The sequence below is a fragment of the Passer domesticus genome, chromosome 18 (assembly GCF_036417665.1).
Source record: "Passer domesticus isolate bPasDom1 chromosome 18, bPasDom1.hap1, whole genome shotgun sequence".
Classification (NCBI taxonomy): Eukaryota; Metazoa; Chordata; class Aves; order Passeriformes; family Passeridae; genus Passer; species Passer domesticus.
Window position 1 is genome coordinate 6,138,364 of NC_087491.1, and position 21,381 is coordinate 6,159,744.

The 21,381-nt window shown below is 42.5% G+C and overlaps 2 long non-coding RNA genes across 3 annotated transcripts in view; both read left to right on the forward strand.

Moving 5' to 3' along the window:
* The window catches only part of LOC135283158 (uncharacterized), a 79,824-nt gene extending 67,019 nt beyond the window's left edge, over nucleotides 1–12,805 (forward strand). For both annotated transcript variants that reach the window (XR_010349025.1, XR_010349026.1), the window contains 2 exons: nucleotides 195–351; nucleotides 12,415–12,805. This is a non-coding gene — a long non-coding RNA (uncharacterized LOC135283158). The remainder of the gene's footprint in view (nucleotides 1–194; nucleotides 352–12,414) is intronic.
* A 1,685-nt stretch (nucleotides 12,806–14,490) lies between these two features.
* LOC135283157 (uncharacterized) lies at nucleotides 14,491–21,381 on the forward strand. Its single transcript, XR_010349024.1, has 2 exons — nucleotides 14,491–15,007; nucleotides 18,652–21,381. It is a non-coding gene; the product is annotated as an uncharacterized LOC135283157 (long non-coding RNA).

Here is a 21,381-nt window from a genome sequence, read left to right on the forward strand (position 1 = left end):
TGGGGATCTAAGGGCAGGCAGGAGGAGATGGCACTGGAAAAACTAGAGCAGGCATCAGCCAATCCAGAAATCAGGCAGCTGCCTCCAGCAGCACATGGAACACTGCAGTGGGATCCAGGAAAAAGAAAAGGGGATCTGCAGTGACAGGATTTTGTGTCCAAGCCCATCTCATATCTCTTCTTTTGCCATGCCAGGTCAGCTCTGAACGTGGACACCAGAACAGCCCCCACCATGGCTGGATATTTTATTACATGGACCTGTCAGACAAATCCAGCACAGTGTGGAAGTACCTAGAAGCACCCTCTCAAGCCACTTCCCCAAACTTTGCTGCATTGACACATTTTGGCAACAGTGAGTGTATACTGGTATTAATTTGCGGGTCTTTGCTAGAGGTATTTCATAGTGCCCACTGCAAATATGTGTATACATAGAAATTTCCCAAGGAGAAGATGCTTGTAATAAAGCCCTATTAATTAGTTCTTGCTGAACTCACCAAGTTTAGTCTGTTTTTAATCTGTTTTGTCGCTTTTCTATTAGTGTAGCTCTAACTTTTAGAATCAAAACATTTTATGATACTGAGTCAGAGAGGCTTTGCTGAAGCCAAGCCCATCAATGTGATTATCAGTTCGACTTGGAATCTCCCCAAATAATTAAATCAGGCTTATTTGATAAAACCTATTTTCCATAAAATCATGTTGACAGTCATTAATTCTATTTCTATCCCTTAATTCTTTATTAATTGGTTCCTCTATTAGCTCTTCCATTATTTTCACTGCATTTATGTCAGGATAAATTAGCAATCCAAAGTAACTTGTAATCCCATACAGTGAGTTTTATTTTTAATGTAACATTGCTATCAGACCATCCTGTTACCTGTAACTTTCATATTATTTATGACTTTTATTTGTATTTATGAGTTAGATATCTTCCAAACTGTCTCTTGATTTTGATTTAAAGTACCCAGACTGGTCTACAAATAGTTGTTGTTCATCTACTGGTGAACTTAAATGATCTCTTCACCTTCCTTGCCATCAGCAGTTTTCAGTTCAAAGGTTGTGTCCCAGCAAGATCACCTTCTCAGCTGGTAGTTTGCCAAAGTCATTCAGCTGATTTGTCCTCTCTCTGTGGAGATCTCCATGACTCGTAAGCCTGGTCTTCTCTTCCTTCTCTTCCTTTTTTCATTCTTCACTTCCTTAAAAGACCTTCTTTTCCAGTTAGTGAGCCTTTTTTCTTTTTAGAACATCTCTTTATCAGCCTTGGTTATCAGCCCCTGGCCAGGGGATTTGGGCTGTGACCATCCACAGCCCTGTTTCACATTCCTGGAGAGCTGGGTGGGGCAGGGAGGAGCAACAGCTCATGGATTTCCAGGACAGAATTCAGCACTTGTGGATTCTTCCCTCTGGAAGAGGTCCTACCCCTGCAGCCAGAGGAGATGCTCATACACAGAGCTAGCTGCTTGAGAGCAAATTCTGTCTTTTGGATAGAATTTTGATGCCTCTTATTTTCCAGATCTTGACTGTGATAGACACAACTATTCCTGTGCCTCACTTCCTCCTCACACTCTGTGCACATCAGCTGCCTTGATTTATTTCTAAACCTAGACACAAAACCACTCTGAAACCTGCTCAGGTGCTCCTGCTTTTCCAAAAATCATCCGTTTTTGTTTTTTTTTTGGTTTTTTTTTTTTTTTGTTTTGTTTTTTTTTTTCTGCTAGAGATGTTATTTTTGTCTCAGAGATATAAGAGCAGAGTTCTGCCCTCCTACAGCAAACAACCTATTGGGAAATTCTGGGATTCCAGAGGAGTACACCAGCTTGTAAGTCCTTTGAGGAGTAGCTGGGGAAGATGGAGTTCTTTAGCCTGGAGAAAAGGAGGATCAGGGGAGACCTTCTCACTCTCTACAACTCCCTGACAGGAGGGTGGAGTCAGGCAAGGATTGGTCTCTTTGTCCTGAGGATAAGTGACAGGACTTTGGGGACATTGTCTCAAGTTGTACCAGGGGAGGTTCAGGTTGGACATTAGGGGGAATTTCCTCACTAAAAGGGTGTTCAGGCATTGGGAAACAATTCCAGACCTCCCAAACCAGATCTGGATACGGCACTCAGTGCTCTGGGCTGGGGACAAGGCAGGGATTGGTCAGGACTTGATGGTTTTGGGAGCAATCAAAACTTGGTGATTCCGTGATTCATATTTTGAATTCCAAATCAACCTAAACCTCACTTCAGGCATCCTCTAAATCTCTCCTCAGAGCCATCTCTTTATGCTGCAGTTTACAAACTGATACTGAATAGGATTCCATTTTTTCCATCATTATTAACAGTTTGTCATCTCTGCTTTACCATCCCTGGCTGATGTATAGTGGAACAGGTTGATACTTTTGTTAGGGTTTGCTTTATCCATTACATACTTTAAAAACCATCTTCATTTTTTTTTGGCTCTGCCAAAGATGGATTTTCCCCTGGTATATTTTGTCTATATTAAAACATATTATGTTTAAAAGGGCCAATAGGCAGTTAATTTCAGATGTGGATTCCTTCTTTCATATAACAGTAATCATCATCATAATAAAAATATGGGGAAATAGCACTTATGTATTTTTATTTCCCTTGTCACTGCAGGTCTCTGTACAATATTGTTCAATACTATTATCTTGGTTAATTTTTAATATCACAAGCGCTGGAGTTTCTACTGTTTCTCCACAATGATATGTCCAGAATCTAACAATATTCCTTTTCCATTTTTTTTCCCTAATCACGGCCTTACATTTTTACTCCAGTGAAGTTTTGCCACATCTACACTGTTGTAATTGAGGGCAAAACTTGGCCCTTTGACATCAATGGAATTATAGTAGAGATGAATCTATTCCACTTACAGCATAAAATCTTTCCTTGTAAATCAATCCCTCCAGTCCCTAAATCATCTCTGAAGATGTTCTTTGAGTTCCCTCCAAGTTGTCAATACATTGTTGATGCTGAGATACTCAGAACTGACTGAATGTTTGTCTCGCTGAGCCCAGAGGGAGAAAAAAAAATGACCTCACTTGACAAGAATTTATATATATCCTAAATAACCCTGTTCTCCTGTTATTTGCTGCCATATTAACCTGATGTACTAATGTATGATTTATTCTTATCCTCTCTGAATAATTCACTTCCTGAATAGCTGCAATTCAGGTGGTTTGTGTTGGTTCATGTCGTTGTGCAGCTCAGATGTTGCTGCCTCTCCTGATTCCAGGCTGACCAGCTGCTTTACTATTTTTGCACTTGGGCTTTTTGCTGATTTTTCACCTTAGACAAATAACCTTCCCTTTTTGGCTTCACCTCCAAAATGAAGCTAATAATGTGGCCAGGCTGCACTTTCCAATTATGGCTTAGCATGTTTGCATTTTTAAAGGATGTTTGGGCCTCCCCATGGGAAGTATTATGACTCTAGTTACTTCCCAGTGCTCTCAGAGCCAATCCAAAGTTTATTTAAGTATATAATGACAGTTTAATTGATCTGGTCTTTCAGTGCCTTTGTCACCATGTTCCTCTCCCCTTGTGGGCACATGAGACATTGGTTGGGACAGAGTCAATTTTCTTCTCAGTAGCTGGGCCAGTGCTGCATTTTGGATACAATATAAGAAGAATATTGATAACAAACTGATGGCTTGGTTGCTGTTGATTCCCTAAATCCAGAACTTTTCAGCATTTCATGCTCTACCAGTGAGGAGGTGCACAAGAAGTTGGGAGGGAGAATGGCCAGGACAGCTGACCTACGCTATCCAAAGAGACATTCCACACCCAAAGCTTCTTGTCCAGTAGAGAAACTGAGAAGATTTGGCTGGAAGGGTTGATATTGCTCAGGGATGGGGTGGGCATTGGGCAGGGGGTGCTGAGCAGCTGTCTTGGGCAGTTGTGTTGTTTTTCTTGGGTTTTAATCCTCTCCTTCTCTTTTTCATTATTATTATCATTAGTAGTAGTAGTACCTTTTATTAGTATTATTAGTACCTTTGTAATATTTTACTTTGTTTCAGGTATTAAACTGTTCTTATCTAAACCCATGAGTTTGTTTGGTTTTGTTTGGTTTTTTTTTTTTTCAATTCTCCCAATCCCACTGTGGTAGCAGGGGATGGAGTGAGCAGCTCTGTGGTTCTTCATTGCCAGCTGGGGTTAAATCAGGACAAGGGACAAATCCTTGTGGTGTAAATCAGCACCCGTGTTTTAACACTGGCTGAGGAACTGCCTGGCTCAATGAGTCATTAGCTGCAAGCCTTGTTTAAAGGGTGAGATTTTTTTTTTCTATTATTTTAACATTTACATGATTTTTCCATGTTTTCCATCCTACTTGAAAGCCTTGCTTGGATGAGCCCAGCCCCAGACTGTCTCTCCTTGGCTGGCTAAGTCAGACAGTTTTATTTCTGCTGCTCATGGTCTTTTTTTAAGCTGAGTGCCAGAAAGCACTGAGGTGAGCAGGGTGAATGGGCTGGGAAGAGGGAGTGGTGAAAGAGAGGAAAATTCTGGGACTTCTCTTTGAAAGAGCAGTGATGAAGGTTAAGCTGGAGCCAGCTGGCCCTGCTGGCTGGCACTGCTGATAGACAGAACCTTTATCAAGTGTCAGCAAAGACATGTGACATTTATCACCGTGGAAAGCCGGATGCTGCTGCACTGACAGAGTTATTCAGCACACGCCATCTCCACTGCACCAATTCCCTTAATGACACCATTTCTCCCTGAGACTGGGACAGCTCTTCCTCCTCCTCATCTCTGCTTCTCCCTCAGCTTCCTTATGATACACTTCCCTCCATATATTTTCTTTCTTTTATTTCCCCCTACTTTTTCTTTGCCATTCCTTGTCATTCCATCAATTTTCTTTTCATATCTGTTTTTTCCTGCTCCTTTCCAGCACTTCACCCCTTTCCTCTGGCTTTCCTCCCTTTTTTTCTCTGCCCAAACAGCCCAGGAGAGCCCCACCAAACCCCCCATCCTCACACTGGCCATGATGTGACTGCAAAATAACAACCTCCAGCCTTAGTTTATAAAATATTCCAGATCACTCCAGGTCACAGGGAAGTTACCTGTCAGCTGCTGCTGGTGAAATTCCTGCTAAAAGGCTGATATTTCTTCATCAACAGAGCTAAACCTTTCCCAGGTACATTAGGGCTGGGAGCAGACCGTGCGGGCGCAGCGCTGGCTGCAGCGAGCTGCTCAATGGGAACAAAAGAGATGTGAGGCCCTGCAATTAAGTGATTATGCAAATCTGAGCAGGGATTTCGTTTTAAAGCATTTTCCAGCATGAACATGATGTGATTGCAGGCGACATGTGAGCCATCCCCATAGCCAAGGAGCAGGGCTGGCCGGCCCCTATGGAATGCACACCTGGGAATAAGTGAGCCAGTCACTGGATGTCACCATTGAGCTGCAGAAATGTGGCTTCGAGTTCATTATTCATCTGCTTTTAAAAGTACTGAGTTTTTAAGGGAAATCTGCTGCTGGCAGCCCTTGGGTGAGTCAGCACCTTGCTGGGGACTGGACCTTTTGCTGGGACTCAGCACTGGTGTCTTATCCCTGAGTAGGTGGAGTTAAAAATCTCATCCTGGAAGGGAACAGAGGGACCAGGGACCACTCTGAATTTTGTAAGCTGAGTTTGGAGGTGGTTGGGTGAATGTCCTGAGAACACAATGACTCAGAGCCCCACAAAACTGTTCCCATCTCTGCAGCATTTACACAGTGGAAGGTGGAGGCTCCACTAATGGAATTTGAATTTTGGTGAGACCACACCCCCAGACCTGCATCCAGCTCTGGTTCCCCAGCACAGAAAGGACAGGAGCCTGTTGGAGCAGATCCCGAGGAGGACACAAAGTTTATCAAAGGATGGAACAGCTCTGTTGTGAGGAAAGGCTGGGAGAGTTGGGAATGTTCAGCCTGGAGAAGAGAAGGCTCCAGGGTTACCTAATTGTGAACTTCCATTTCTTGAAGAGCCTACAAGAAAGATGGAGAGAGACTCTTAACAAGGGTCTGGAGTGACAGGACAAGGGGGAATGGCTTCAAACTTACAGAGAGGAGGTCTAGATTATAGATTGGAAATAATCCTTCCCTCTGAGGGTGGATTAGCACAGGTTACCCAGAGAAGTTTTGGCTGCCCCGTCTCTGAAAGTGTCCAAGGACAGGTTGGATGGGGCTTGGAGCAACCTGGGATAGTGGAAAGTGTCCCTGACACAGCAGGAGAGTTGGATCTGGATGATTTTTGCAAGTCAAACTCTTCTAGGGTTCTCTGATATTAGTATTGCACAGAGTCCCTTGAGCTTCACAAAAGAGCTGAGACCAGAACTACCCAACTGGACACTCAGCACCAGGAGGATTTGGTGACCTAATGCACAACTACTGTCCTGAGAATGAGAGCTCCAAACAGAAGGAAAACAGAATAATTTTCACTTAACTGGAAATGTTCAGTTGTTTCGAGTCTCTTAGGCTGTTATGTAGGAAATTATCTCTGATGATCCAATTAGTAGAATGGAATAGGGATCTGCATGGGACTGAGAATGTACTCAGAGCATAGATTAAAAGAAAATTGTGTATATCTATTAAAAAAAATTTAAAAAGAGGTGGGGGGAGGTGAAAAAAATGCAAAGAAAAGAGAGATCCTTTCTCAGGTTCTCCCGCAAGAAATCATAGAATCTCCTGAGTTGGAAAGGAGTCAAAAGGATCACTGCGTCCAGCTCCTGGCCCTACACAGGCCACCCCAACAATCCCACCATGAAAGACCATCCAAGGACTGATTAGATCATTCCCAAAACCATAAAAAAATAGCAAGACTTCATTGCTGAACCCACTTGACAAGTGTTTGGTGAGCCTTAGGATAAATAACTTGCTACACACAAGTCTGGACACATACTGGGCTCAAACATTCTGGACATGAAATTGCTGTGGGACTGTGTTAAATATCTGTGATTTTTGTGAGATGTTGGTCATTCTGTGTGAGCATGAGGCTGTGCTGCTTGGAGAAAATCCATTCCAGTGGAGGAGAAGGCAGTGAGAGGAGGGGCTGAGCAGAGCACTCATAGCAAAGGGGAGGAGGAAGAGAAGGGACAGGGAGCACTAATTTAGCACAAAATCAAGATGTTGAGAACCCGATTAATTGAGGTACCAGGAGAGTTGGAGGAATAGAAAATCTTTAATTGCCTGTACACCAATGTGAAGATTCTGGGCAGGAAAGGAGGAATAGGAATTCCTCACATAAGAGCACAAATTCGACCTACTTTGGTGCTACTGAAGCCTGATGGGAAGATTTGCATGAGTGGAATGTTAAAAGCACTGGTTACAATGTCTTCAGCAAGCAAAACCAGGCAAATAAAAGTAGGAGGACAATATTCTTATGTCAAAAATGGCATTTCCTGTTTCTGAGTCTCTAAGATCTCAGAAGCAAGTGATCTGAATTAATATTCTCACAAATAAAAACCAAATCAGGTCCTTTCTGCTACCCACTGCAGACCAGAGAGAAACTTGATTTCTTGTCTGGCTCTTTACACACCTCTCTGTTATACATAGGAATGAAAAGACTTTCATCTCCATGGCCTATGAAGGAGATCTCATGCTGCTAGAACTAAAATATGCTGGATTTTTATTCAAAAACAAAGATGAGAATTTCCCAAAATGTTGGATAAAGTGTTTTATGCAACAGGAGGATAGTGCTAGACCTCATCATCTTGACAGATAAAGAGAATTCAGTCCCAGAATTTCAAGTCAGAGAGCTGTTTGGATGCAAGTGGCATAGACTTTAACTACTGCCACATGCAAATAGAATAACATCAAACCACACAGATACACTCATAGCCAGAACTGATTTCACAAAGATGAAAGCTATTATGAACCCAGTGATTTGGGTAAAAGGAAAAAAAGGTAAATAGCTGGGAACTCTCTGACAGTATTTTCTGTGCTTCAACAATACCATCAGCATCAGCAAAAGAAAAAGAATTTTTAAAAAACAAATCAAACAAAAGACAAACTTGAAGAAGGGCTGGCCTGATGTCTAGAGGACAATTGAGAATGTAAAAAGTGACCTAGAAAACAAGTGCAGGTACCAGACTGAAGCCTCTGTGTTGAGGTTTGGTCAAGGTGTGAGTGCAGAAAGTGCAGCTCCCTCTCAGAGAGCAGCAGTTCTGCACAGGCTGTGAGAGTCCAGTTTCAGTATCTTCAGACCAGTGACTGAAGTGTGTCTGGATGAGCCTTCAGTCATTTAGCTGCTCACTGACATTGAAATTCAACTTTGCATCCCCTGCCAGCCCAAGAGCAATGCACCATCTGGTGCCCACATCCGCTCTGCTGAAGGGACACCAATAATTCATAGCTCAGGAGTGAACTTCGGAATGAATGGGGAGGGAAAGGCCAGCAAACACAAACAGGTCCTGAAACACAGAAGGAATTTGTAAGAAGTGGGAGCAGGCTTTAGACAGAAACCTTTTTTGCTCTCAGAAATGACCTTTCAGTAGCTTCTGATTTCCTCCAGCCTGGATCCTCGCTGATACCTTTTCAGTGGGGGTTTAAGAGCCTGAGCACATGGAATGTCTGGGCCCAAATCTCTCTGTGTCTCTTCTTTCCCATAGGATTGGCAAGGGTTCAGTGGAGACTGTGCAGTTGAGACTAGAAATAGCATATAATGGTATTTTTCTGCCTGTGCTTTAAAACACCCTAGGCTTTAATTAGGATAGCAGCTGTGCTAGAAATGTTAGCTAGACTTCGTGATAGGGAAAATTAGAGGGGGACTTTGTCTCTTACAATCCCTGTCTTTTTTTTTTCTCTTTTTTATGGGTTAATCTGAAATACAGTTCTCAGAGTTCTTGTGTACACTAACATGTCTTTAAAAAGAATCTGCCATCCATCTTCTCTATGCCAGGTTGATGGATTGGGAACCTCTGAGCAATAGCTCTTGAATGAATGAGCCATCTTTGCACCTCCATGGGGAAAAGAGACATCACTGGGTGAAGCACAATGGATTGATACTTTCCTTTTTTGCCAGCAGCAGAATTGAGATGTTTTCCATAAATTTCAGATATTGCATAATTACAGAATGTGGATGATACTCAGTGAAGAAATGGACAATTAAAAAAAAATAAAATTACTATATCCTCTGCTAAAACACATCTCTAGATATCCGGGAGAATCTTGTTATGAGCAAGACAGAACTCTTTGCCTTCAGTGTGCATCCCTTTAGTTTCAGAGCTGTCCCATTCCAAGCTATGGGTGAGGAAGGGCCTCACTGGCTCCTGCTGAAGTTCATGAAATGAAAGCCCCTCTCCCAAGCATGGTTTAAATGTTCTGCCTGAGTTGTGCAACCAGAATTTTCACAGTGGTAACTTGGCCAGAGCCCAAATTTGAATGTGGATTATTCAGCTCTGCTGCTCCTATCTGCAGGTCCATGCTCCAGCAGTCACAAGAGCTATTTAAAATAAGGACACAGATGCCTAAAACTCTCTTTCAAACTCCAAGATGCAGAACTGTGAGTCTGTGTTTGCAAAACTGGTTCCTGCTTAGGGGGAGATTTACAACACTGAAGTTTAGACAACTTGTCTTTGTGGTGGTCCTTGAAAATTCAGAAAAAAAGAGGGGCTTGTGCAAGGGGAGCTTCAGATCTGCTCTGGAAAGGTCTCCTGGGAAAGGTTTTTTTATTTTTTCACTGACCATGTGTAAAGGCTGAGCAACCAAGTAAACCACTGCAGGTTAGAGAGAGAAAGGAAGAGGCATGGATGTTCCTCCTGCTGCTTAAAACCTCACTCACTGTCTGCAAAGTGGCCAAAAGGCACTGTATTATCAAGTACCTCTCACCCCATGGACCAGAACATCCCCCAGACCACAGCTCACCAGCACAGCCCTCCAGTGGCTCCGTCAGCCCCAGGCAGCTTCTGTCACTGTGTCACTGTGGGCTGTGTCACAGCCCCTGGCACTGCCAGGGACCCCTTTGGTCAGGAGCCTTTCCAGAGCAGCATCTGGTCCCCCTGGAATGGCAGTTTTGTTTGGGGCATCCGAAGAGTTAAATCTTGATGCTGTTTTTCTCTTGGTGGGAATGAGAGAAGCAAAACAACATAGAAATTTAAAAAAAAAAATAGAGCTAGGGAGGGAGAGGGGAAAAGAAAATAAAAAAAAACAAGCATAAAACAAAACCCTGGAAAGAGAGAAACAAATATGGTTTAATAACTGGGACGCAATCTACAGTTTGTGAAATTAAAGCCCTGCTTTCTGCTGGCTGGCTGCCAAAGTTAGGCACAAACAAATCCAGGGAAAAGCAGGTTAATGAGAGACATCCTGAACAAAAAATAGCAAAAAAAGGGAAAGCAACAAACTCACAGAGCTCCTACTGATGAGATAAATAAGATTTGAACGGACATTATCTGTTCCACTTGCTGTGCATATTTTATTTGCTGCAGCCAGTCTTTAAGTCTCCTAGACACACTTTTCAGCCTCATCCTCTCAGCAGCCATCACTGCATCCATCTTATCCATCCTTCAACTTGTCCAGCCCTGATTACAGTGGGATTTGGTTGCATCCTGAGCCTGTTGCTAGGACAGAGGCAGCTGCATTGGGAAGGCATTTGCTGCACGCTGCATCTGTCAGGAGGCTGCAGAGCCAGAAGATTTCTTGATATGATAGACCAGGTGTCAAAAGCAATAAATAAAAATAATAGTGAGAATCCCTGATGAGAAAGGAACTCAGCTTTTCAGAAGCGTCAGCCTGTAGCTGTCTTTGCTGAAGGTATTTTTAACTTATTTTGATTGTTTTCCAATCTCCATCTGATGTTCCAGCTCAGTTCTTCTGCAATTATTTCTCCCCCCGGTGCAGGCTTGTTTGAACTTTCAAGACTAATGGGATGCTGTAAGGGACCAAATCACAAAATCTGTAATTTCCACCAGGTTTTCTGAAACTGCAGGTATGAGTCCCATGACCTGACTTAGGATTTAAATTCAGGTTACACCGAGGTTACAGCTAAGCTGCTGCAAAAATCCTTCTCCTCTGGAGCTGTTGACTTCCAAAAGGATGGAGAAGGAAAAATCCAACAAGTTCTTCTACCTCCTGCACACACCCACGTGCCTGAGTGAAAAGAGCAGTCAGGGGCCCTTGGTAATGAGACAAAGCAAATTAAGAAGAAACATAGAAACTGATATAAAAGTATTTAACAAAGCTTTTTCCTTCCCTTGTGGTAGACTGCAAGAACCATCTTCCTCACAAAAACACACTGGACAGGTTTTTTTCTCTTTCCCAGTTCTACAGGAATCTGTCTGGGCAAAGATCTATGACCCCACCCAGAATAAAATCCCAAAGTCTCTAAAAACCTACTCTGATTTCACAGACAGAACCTCAGTATTTTGGTTTCCACATTCACAAGTCCCATCCTCTGTTTCCTAATGATTGCACCTACCAGCTTTTTCCATATGTCCACTGGGCTGGTGGCCAAAGGCATGGAATAAAATGTACATTCAGCAGGGTTTGAGCTCATGCTTTGAGTATGAGTCTTCCAGAAAACAACCTGCAGCTTTCCTCTTTCAGCTGCACATGTTCAGCAGTATTTATCTGTTGGTCAAATTTCATTCCAGAAGCACAAACATCCTTCATTTGGGCTTGAATATGGACCCAGCATCAGCAATGCATTCATTTACTCTGCTTAAAAGCTACTAAGGGCCTGATAAATTACAGAATTTTCTTAGAGAAGGGATTTTTCTCTATGATTCAGGACTGCATTTCCCTCCCCTTTCCAAGCTTTGGATAATTGAGGCTGTCGGAGGTGTCCAGTCTCTGCTCATATACAGTTTGGTCTCCTTTTATATATACTCAACACACAGGAAAAATTCCAAAAGGGCATTTTATCCCACCCATTTTAATAACTATTTAGTCAGGGATGACTGAATTTGGGTTGGTAGGTCAGACAGAATGCCTGACCTTTCGGCTGTTAAATTTAGGGGAAGTAAGTCTTATTTTCTTAGACAAATCCCTTTGAGAACTCTGTATTACAGAAAATCCAGCTCCAGCTCTCAACCAGTACAGTGGAGCATCCCAGCCTTACACAATCAGAAGATCCAAATCTACCAATTCATTCATTTCACAATCCTCTCCTTGGATGTAACCCCACAGAGCTTGTCCATTTTCTGTGCTAATGCATCATAAAAATCCCATGTACAAAAATAAATAAAAGCATATTATTTTCCCTTTCCTTTTCTTCAAGTTGTATGCATTGGAGGCAAAAAGGTTTCTCCACACAATGTAATTCCATGTTAGTTCCAACAGACACACAGGGAAATCTACACTGAAATCTACAGAGGTTTTAGAACGTCTTCCTGCTGACAGGACAGATAGATGGCCACTGAGGTGCTATTAATTAGCAGAAGAAAGAGTTTAGGAGATTAAAAATTCCTTGAAACCACAATCTCTTTTTCTCTGATGTCTTTCAGGCCTCAGTCTAGGCTTGGAGCCCTGTGAAGCTCTCACCACACCAAGAACATCAGCATGCTTTAGGATGTTGCCAAAGCCTAAACGATGTGTGGAGACAAATGCCTTTGATAAGTACAAGGCAGCCCACACCCTCACAACTACAGTGAGAAATCCCACCAGGAAAGCCAAGAAATGCAAGGGCGAAGAAAAAACAGATGAGGAAAATCAGGAAAAGGAGAAGAATCAGACACCAGCTGTGTGTGATCTTCCCCAGCCTGAGGAAGTCATTGCAAGTCTCCACATGTCCCATTGCAGGGAGAGCGCTGAGAGGAGATGAAGGAAGTGTGATGTGAAGGGAGGCAAACAGAGTGGTGGGTGATAAGAAACAACTGGTGCACAGGAACAAAAAAATAAAAGCATTAAAAGGATGACATTAAGTTATTTAATTTTAAGGGGAAATGGATGTCTTTTACAGGAGGAAAAAAAAAATTGTATGCTGAGCTTTGGACTGTGATGTTTTCTACTCTGTGCACTTTGGTTCCCTTCAACCACAAGACACAAAGATGCAGTGATTAGCTGAGAACTCCAGTACGTAGATTTGTACATAATTCATATTTTGACTTCTCTAAGTTTGCATAATAAATAGTTTAAACACTGCAGAAAATGTCTGAGAGAGGAAATTAGGATTCTGAATGAAAAAGTTAATTATACCTCGAAGGATATTTTTTCAGATACATACGGGCTAGAAAAAAAGAGCCTAGAAGTGGATAATTTAGGAGATGGAAATGCAGAAAATTATGGGAGTGGTAGCAACAGGAGAGTTATCGCCTTAAATAGGATAATTAGACTAATTTAATTTTTTAAACTGTGGCATTGCATTATAGACAAACAATCCAATAAATAGCAGCCTGAACATTCTTGCTGCAGCTCCTGATGCTTCTCGGGGCTGTGGAGAATTTGGCTTTTCATTTTCAGCAGAGTTGTCTGCAGTAGGAATACTGAATTATCATAATGGGTTGCTTCCTATAGTAAGTCATAAAGGGCAGGGACAGGAAATTATGGAGGAGTGGAAAGGAATATTGACATCATTAAATCAATCACTGCTGATTGGACCCAGGGACTGATGAAGCAGTGATTGGATCTGAACCTGGAAGACACTGGGGACCAGCTCTTTAAAGATATTTAAGGACTTAACTTTTGCTGATTAAAATAGGAATTAGTCACCTAAATAGGGGTTAGATGGCTGGTATTATGAGGAACCCAAAATATCTTAGGCTTGAATATCGATCCTGAAGGAGAGCATGTTCCTTCCAGTTCTCAGCAGTGATTACACCAAATTGTGCTTTAGGATATGCATGACAGTGCACCTACACCCCTTGTGAGTGAGGGGAGGAGAAAGAGCACAAAGAAAATATCAGACATATGAGCTAAAGCAGACATTAGCCCAAGAGAAGGAGATAAGAGTTCTTGTCCCAGAAGTTTCTTTCATTCATTTTTTTCTTGGGTTTTCTGCTTTTGGGATGACCCAAGAGTGTCTTTTTCCCAGCCCAGCGGCCGAAGAAAGAGTCAGGATTCTTTGGCCCTGGTTCACAAGGTTGTTTACTATCTATTATCTAAAATATTTTCTCTCAGACCCACAGAGGTCTGATCTGCAGGTCTGTCAAGGGCACACTGCTCTGCCCTGAAGCGGTGCTATCTCTTTATACTAAAAACTATGTGTACTTTATTTAGTTATTTTCCAATACCTATAATCTATGTTAGACTGTCTTCTACTTCAATCTAAATGTGCCAGCATCACCCAGAACATGGAGGTTAGGAAGGAGAAAGAAGAAGGACAGGGAATGCCCAAATTCCTCCATCTTGGGACTCCAAACCCCCATTCTAAAAATCCCAAAATTCTACTTTACACCCTGTGACAATTACTATTATGCTACTTAAACTTTTGTGACTTGTAACTCTTCATACAAGGTTAGTAATTTGCTCCATGGGTTAAGATTGAAATCCCAAGTGTCTTTGGCTTCCTGTCAGGGTCTCCAGGCCCTTGCCAGGATCTCCAAGCCATCCAGGGCACCCAGAGGGATGTCCTGGGTTCTGACAATTTTTAGTCCACATAGTGGAAAGCCTCTGTACACCCCTTTCCTTCCTGCCAGACAAGCTGGGACAGCAGTGCTGGGAGTTTCTCTGATGTCTGATAACACCTCAGTGCACGTCTGAGGTGCCTTTCAGCTCGGGCTGCCTCAGCTGTCACCCACACACTGCTCTGCAGGGAGATAACTCCTGCATGCTCCTGTTTGTCCCCCCTCTGCTGCTGTAAGTCACACTTCAGGCTTGCATTGATTCTCCAACATATTGAGGAGACCAGGGGCAGGGGTGCAGCAGAGCAAGCTGCCTCCAGTTACACAGCCATGAAGTGACACCTGCCAGCCTCTCACGCAGCATCTGATCACCAATTAAAGGGATGATTTATGGGCTGAGGAGAGGATGCCCTTCCTGTCTCGAAGGCTGTTTGGGGAAGTCACCAATTCGCAGGCAGCAAGGAGAACCTGGGTTCTCTTGGCAAACTCAGCTTTGGCTGCAGACTTCGCTCATCAGCTCATTAGTGACAAGTGTGGGGTAAGGAAGCTTTAAAATGTTTTGCTTGAGTGTCATTTGCCTTCCAGGCAAAAAACGTGTGGATCAACTTGTGCCCAAGGGATGGGGAAAGGCTTTTCTGCCAGGAGAGGGGCTTCAAAGTGGCTCTGGGTTTGGTGTGCAGAGAATCAAAGGGTGTTCCCTGTGCTCCCAAACCTGCAGTGTGAGAGGAACAAACCCCCCTGACTCCAGCAGGGTACTCAAAAATTCTCCTCTTTTATTTTTACTATTATTTTTCTGTGCATATTAATTGTGGTATAATAGCAAAAGTTTAAGAGACTCCAGAAGGGGCAGCCAGATGATTGTGAGGTGTTTTTAGCAAAGGGGTTTTTTTAACCTGATGCAATTTATATGGTTCTTAAGAAACTTAACATAAAGGAATGCCAACCTACAGCACATACAGCAACAGATCCAGATGGATGAAAACATGGAAGAGTTGAGTTATGCACCTGCCAGACTTGAAGAAACTAATTATGCAAGTCCTAATTTTTATGGCATATCAAATTAAAATTGTTCTTGGATGTCTGATAGGGAATAACATTTGGTGGGAGTTGTATGAGGACCAGAGAAGGACAAACATAGTTCCTACATTTGGAAAGGGGAGAGGCAGCCCCAGGGAACTATAGACCAGTCATTTTAACCCAGAAAAATAATAGATTAAATTATTAATTAATTTATAAGCACCTGGAGGATAATAAAAATAAAAGGTGCAGTCAACATGGACTTGCAAAGAACAATTTCTGTCATATTAATCCAATTTTCTTCTTTATAAAAGCCACCTGCCATAGTGGTTTAGGAGGATGCAGCAGCTGTAATGTATCTTGGTTTTAATATCATCCCACTGCATTTTCTTAGAAGCAAACAAGGAAAATATGATCTAGTGGAAGTCCTGAATCAGGATGGGTCCTCAATTGACTGAGGAGTCACACATGAATAGTTCTCCTCTAAACTGGAAGGACATTAGGATTGGAGTCCCACATTACTTCAATATTTTCATTATCCATGTGGATGATGTACTGAGGTGCACATCTATAAAATTTGCAAGTGACACTTTGCTGGAAGGGACTGCGAGCAGTTTGGGAGACAGGATTGGAATTTAAAAGTATTCTGATTCATCAGAGGAGCAGCAGGAAATCAACAAGATGAAATTCAATAGGACAATGGTGCAAATGACTTCTCAGGAAGGAGAAACCACAGCTGTGTCCATGAAAGGGAGAAAAACTGCCCTGTGGAAAAGGCTCTGGGGTTATGATACTTCCCAGGATCAATGTGAATTCCCAGTGGGGAGAGGAAAGTCTTCTCTGGAAGGCAACACCAGGCAGGTCATCCACCCTGTCTGGCTGGGACTGGGGGGGCTTCAGCTGGAGAGGGGGGGCTTGGGGCACCCCTATCCTGATGTGCACAGAGTGCAGAGATTCAAACAGAGGCCAGCAAGAAGGGGAGAAGCTCCAGGAAACAGGACCTGTGAGAAAAGCTGAAGTAGTTAAACCTTAATAAGAAAAGACTGAAAGAGGCCACAGTGCAGCTCAGTGATGGGCTGCAGGACCCCTCAGTGGGTTCTGAGGGTGTAAGAAAAAAAGGCTGAGGTTTAATTCCCAAGAGGAAGGAGAACTGTGTTCAAGTAAGAAATTTTAGCTCTTAAATCAACTGGAAAGGACAGCCATGAATTATCCTTTACTGTGTGCTTTAAAGAATACTTTAATAAGCTTTCTGTTGATGGACATCTAGATCAGGGCTGTTATATTTCTTTAAGCTGAGAAGTGACTTCCATTTCAATTGGGATCACAATCTCTGTCTTTGGAAGTGATCAGAAAGCCATCCTGGAGATAAATCTCTCTGCCAGAAGCCCCATCAAAATCAATGCAGCTCCATACAATACTGAAATAGATTTAAGGAAAAAATAAATTGTGCTCAGAGGAGTTGTAAGTACAACATTAACAACCAATGTATGCTAATCCATTCCTATCAATCCAATGGTAAAATAATAACATCCAAAAAGAAAGTTTTGCTGCTCCTATTTCAATTTTGAAAAAGAGTTCAGTGTCTGTAATCTCTTCTGGCTTTTTTCCCCCCCCTTAAATTATATAATTTTGGATAATAAGAAGTAATACTTCTCACAAGCCTTCCTCACTTAAACCTTAGTAGCTACAATATTCTTCCTACTCTTCCTACCCACAGCAGACTGTTTCATAAATAAAGTCTGTGGGAGTCTGGTACTTCACACATGAATATCCTGTCTTTCCCCATGCTCCTCACAATGGTAATCCCTGCCATGGTTATTATTTATTCAAAAGGTAATGAATAATAATAAATAATGTAGATGATTACTGAGGTGTGATTAATGAATAATGATAAATAATGGGGGGGAAGTATTGTTGCTTGTCAGATAATATCTATTTATTACAAACCATGAAGTAGAGCAGGAAAGCCTCATGCAGTGATGAAATAACCATATTCTTTCACCATTTTCAGAAGGGTCTTAGAGTCAAATTTTCTCCAATATGCTCCATTTTCTATGCATTGATTCCCCTTAACAATCTGCAACATGGTAAAACTGCTAGAGGCAGGTAAATGGCACAAATTTACCCCTCCTTTTGGGTGGTTAAATAAGCAAGAAACTCTTCTGAAAATCACATCAACATTTCAGGTGCTGAGGTCTTGGATATTTGATTCTGAGGGTTTAGTTTGAGTGCATTATTTTCCTTAAGATTGGTCTCACATAGCCAATTACACACATCCCACAGTCTACCACAGTGACAGAAAGATCATCAGCTGAAAGAAAGAAGGAGGAAAAATAAGGAAGCAAATCCTGCTTTTGATTCTCATCTTAATGGTAATGAGAAAAATTGTGGCTAATTACAAGGGTTAATTGGCGTTTGCACAGGTGCAGATGTGACATGTAAGCACACACTCTGCTACAGATGTTGAAACCTACTGTTAATTTCCTAAGGAATTATTTTGATTTAACAAAACACAGGCACCTGAACTGGATGTAAACAGGCTCAGTGGTTTAGAACAGCCAGGAATCTGCTCAGGGCATCCAGGTCTTGCACTAAAACCTGAAATCACATTCCTGGGGAAGAGACTGAGCTGGTTCCTCTCTTACAGGTAAAAGTCTGGAAGAATAGTGAGGAAACTGGAACTGCAGTGGCACAGAGTGCCCAGAGCAGCTGTGGCTGCCCTATCCCTGGAAGTGCTCAAGGCTAGGCTGGATGAGCTTTGGAGCAACCTGGGATAGTGGAAGGTGTCCCTGCCCATGGCAGGGGGTGGAACAAGATCTTTCAAGCCTTTTCCACCTCAAACCATTGTGTGATTCTGAAACAACTGGGTTTTCTCAAGCTTTCATCCCTGGCCTGAGCAGAGGTGCACTTTCCTCTGGTTGTTGCCGAGGCTGCAGGAGCCCTGGCCAGGTTGTGTCTGCAGCAGGCAGGTGTTTGTGTCTGACACCATGTAAGGCAGTAATAAAAGAACACTTTTCACTTTATTGAGGTGCAGCAGAGAATGGAGCACGTTGCTGTGTGAGCTCCCTCCTTCTGTTCCAGAGGGGAGTTGGGCAGCACCATTGGGTTCCTGATAAATATCTGGTGGTGATTTACTGATGTCCAGATTTTACTTCCATTTCACAGCTGGATCAGCATCCACTGCTCATCTCTAAGATGTGCAGCAGAAACCTTTGGTGTGTAAACAGCCTGGCAAGAAATCAGCAAGAGAATGGGTTGGGAAGAGGAGGAAAATTACTTCAGATGATACCAGCAAACCCTGCCAAGATCAGTTTTCCTCCTTTGGGATTATTTGATGCATCACTCTGAAAACTCAAGCAGAAAAGACACGAGAAAAAATATGGAAATTAGAAGCTGGAGGGTACCAGGCTCTTCTGGTGTTCTACCAGTTCTTTGGTGAATAACAAGAAACTCACTGAGCTTCTTGTGAGATTTGCCACCTCTCAGGCTTTGTGCTCTTAATCCATTTGGTAGCCTTTAGGACACTGTTTCTCTTTTCAAATGGAGAATTAATTTATTTTTTTAACAAAACAAAAATATTAAATTTCCACCACAATTTTAATGTACAGCTGCACAGAAATAAGACCAAACCTCTGAGCCTCATTAATTTTTTTCCTCCCCATTTTACTTGTTGAAAGCACATGGAAGTGCATTTTTATTTCTCAGTTCAAATGCTTTTTGCCATCAGTTCATGCACCATGTCCAGGTGTTGTGCAGACCACAGGATGAAAAATAGTTCTTCAGAGATCGTGCCATGAGAGAGCAAATGTGATAAACAGAAGTGGGAAAGTTCCTGAATGACCTCTAGTCAACCCTTTTGCTTTCCAGTAGGGTCAGGAAGATCAATGCTTTTGAAGACATGAACTTGCCTGGTCTGTTTTTAAAAGCCTCCAGTGATGGTGATTTCACATTCTCCCCAGGCACAGCAGAAAGAGCTCTGAGAGCTCAGCTACCTTGAAAATTGAGGCTGAGCAAGGCAGAGTTTTCTTTCCATCCATGAAGACCTTGGAAAAGCAGAAAAGCAAGCAGGAAAAGCCCAGAGAGAGCCATTAATGACTCCTGTGGGAAGGCAGCAGCTGGCAGCCACCTCAGCCTCAGCATGTGGAGATGAATTGCAGGTGCTTCCATCCCATAAGTCTATGAAGTTTCCTTTCACTTTAATATTTATGGGAAGCCACTCTAACATATCAAAGGTGTGCTCATCTTTACTCCATTACTCATGAGAGAGATAACTCAATACGTCAAAGATGCCCTGATCAAGGGGCAATTTCTCTTCTCCCCATGCCAAATGCAGACCAGGTGTAAATGGATGCATCTCCATGAAAATTGTATCTTTTCATGCTGGCACTGAGCAGAGCCCTCTTGCTCAGTCTACTGGAACATTTCCCAGATCCAGTGTCAGCTCCTCAGCTCAATCCAGTGCACATCACATGGCCCTTTTCTTTAAGCAGCCCTACAGAAAGAACAGACTGGAATCGTGCTTTCATGCCTTAGTACTTTGTTTAAGAGCATGAAATTGTCTCTTGGTGAGAAAGATGGAGGCTTTCAAGCTGGCAAAGAAGAGACATTTTTAAGCACTTTAACCCAGAGGGATGTAATAGCTGCTGAGGCTGGGATTCATCTCCCTTCCCTTCAGAAGTGGAGCAGGGAGAGGGCTGGGATAATCACCCCAATCTCTCTTCAGGCTGGGGCTGTGGGTGCCTCCTGAGAGGATTCCACTGACCCAGATTAGAGCCTCTTCTGGAGAGGGAAATTAGGCACCTTCCAGGGGAGCCTTCTGCTGCTGGCTGCAGAGGCAGCCTGGTGTGACCACATCAGCCTCAGAGGCTGAACACCTAGATGTTTAAATTAAGGAAATGAGTCTCCCTCTGCTTGGCATACAGGATTCCAGAAGTTTAAATCCCTATGCATTGAGAGCAGTTTATGAAATTCGGCTTCAACCTTGAATTAAGTTCTGAGAAATAAAAAATGGGGGGAAATATCCTTGTGAAGCCATTTTATTTCAACATTTTAAAAAATGGAGAAATTCTGGGGTGCTCCCAGCCCCAAAAGTTGCTTTGGAATTCCCAGGGAAATTCCATGCACAAGCCAGGCTTAGGGAAGGTAACCAGAAAAAACAACAATCTTTGGAAATAAAATTGCATAGGGCATAGAAAACGAGCAATGAAGCTTCAAAAAGTCTTTTTTATTTTTCTTCCTTTTTTGCATCTCAGAGATCTCAGAATTCGTCTGGCTTCATCATTATCTGTCATACTTAGGAAGGTTTAGTATGGGTTTTCATTGACCTTTAGGGTTTTGTTGTTGCTGTTGTTGTTTTGGGGTTTTTTTTAATGTTTGGTTTTTTTTGTTTTTGTTTCCTTGACTTATTACACTCCCCTCTTTCTGTACTCCTGCATCTCCAAGTAAATCCAAGAGAGCTTTATTATTTATAGAGCAGCATAAATATCTCTGGTGCTTTACACCCCAGTACAAATGCATTATCTGCCCACAAAGTGTTCTCAGTTTCCAGAAGATACCAAAGCCTGTAGCACAGGTGGAGGAATGGGAACATCACCAGGGCATGGGGATGGTGAGGTCACCACCACCAACCCTTCTGTGGGAGAGGATGATTGCCTTGTGGTGTCCCTGCCCATGGCAGGGGTTTGGAATGAGGTTGGCCTTAAGGTCTCTTCCAGCCCAAACCATTCTGGGATTCTGTGATCTTCTCTAAAGGAAGGACTGTAGATTTTATAGCTTTCAGTATGAAAAGCAAAGAAAGAAAGAGAAGCTGAGGACCAGTGATCATTTTATCATAGAATTATAAAATTCTAGAATGGTTTGGGTTTGAAGAAAGCTTAAAATTTATCTTTTTCCCAA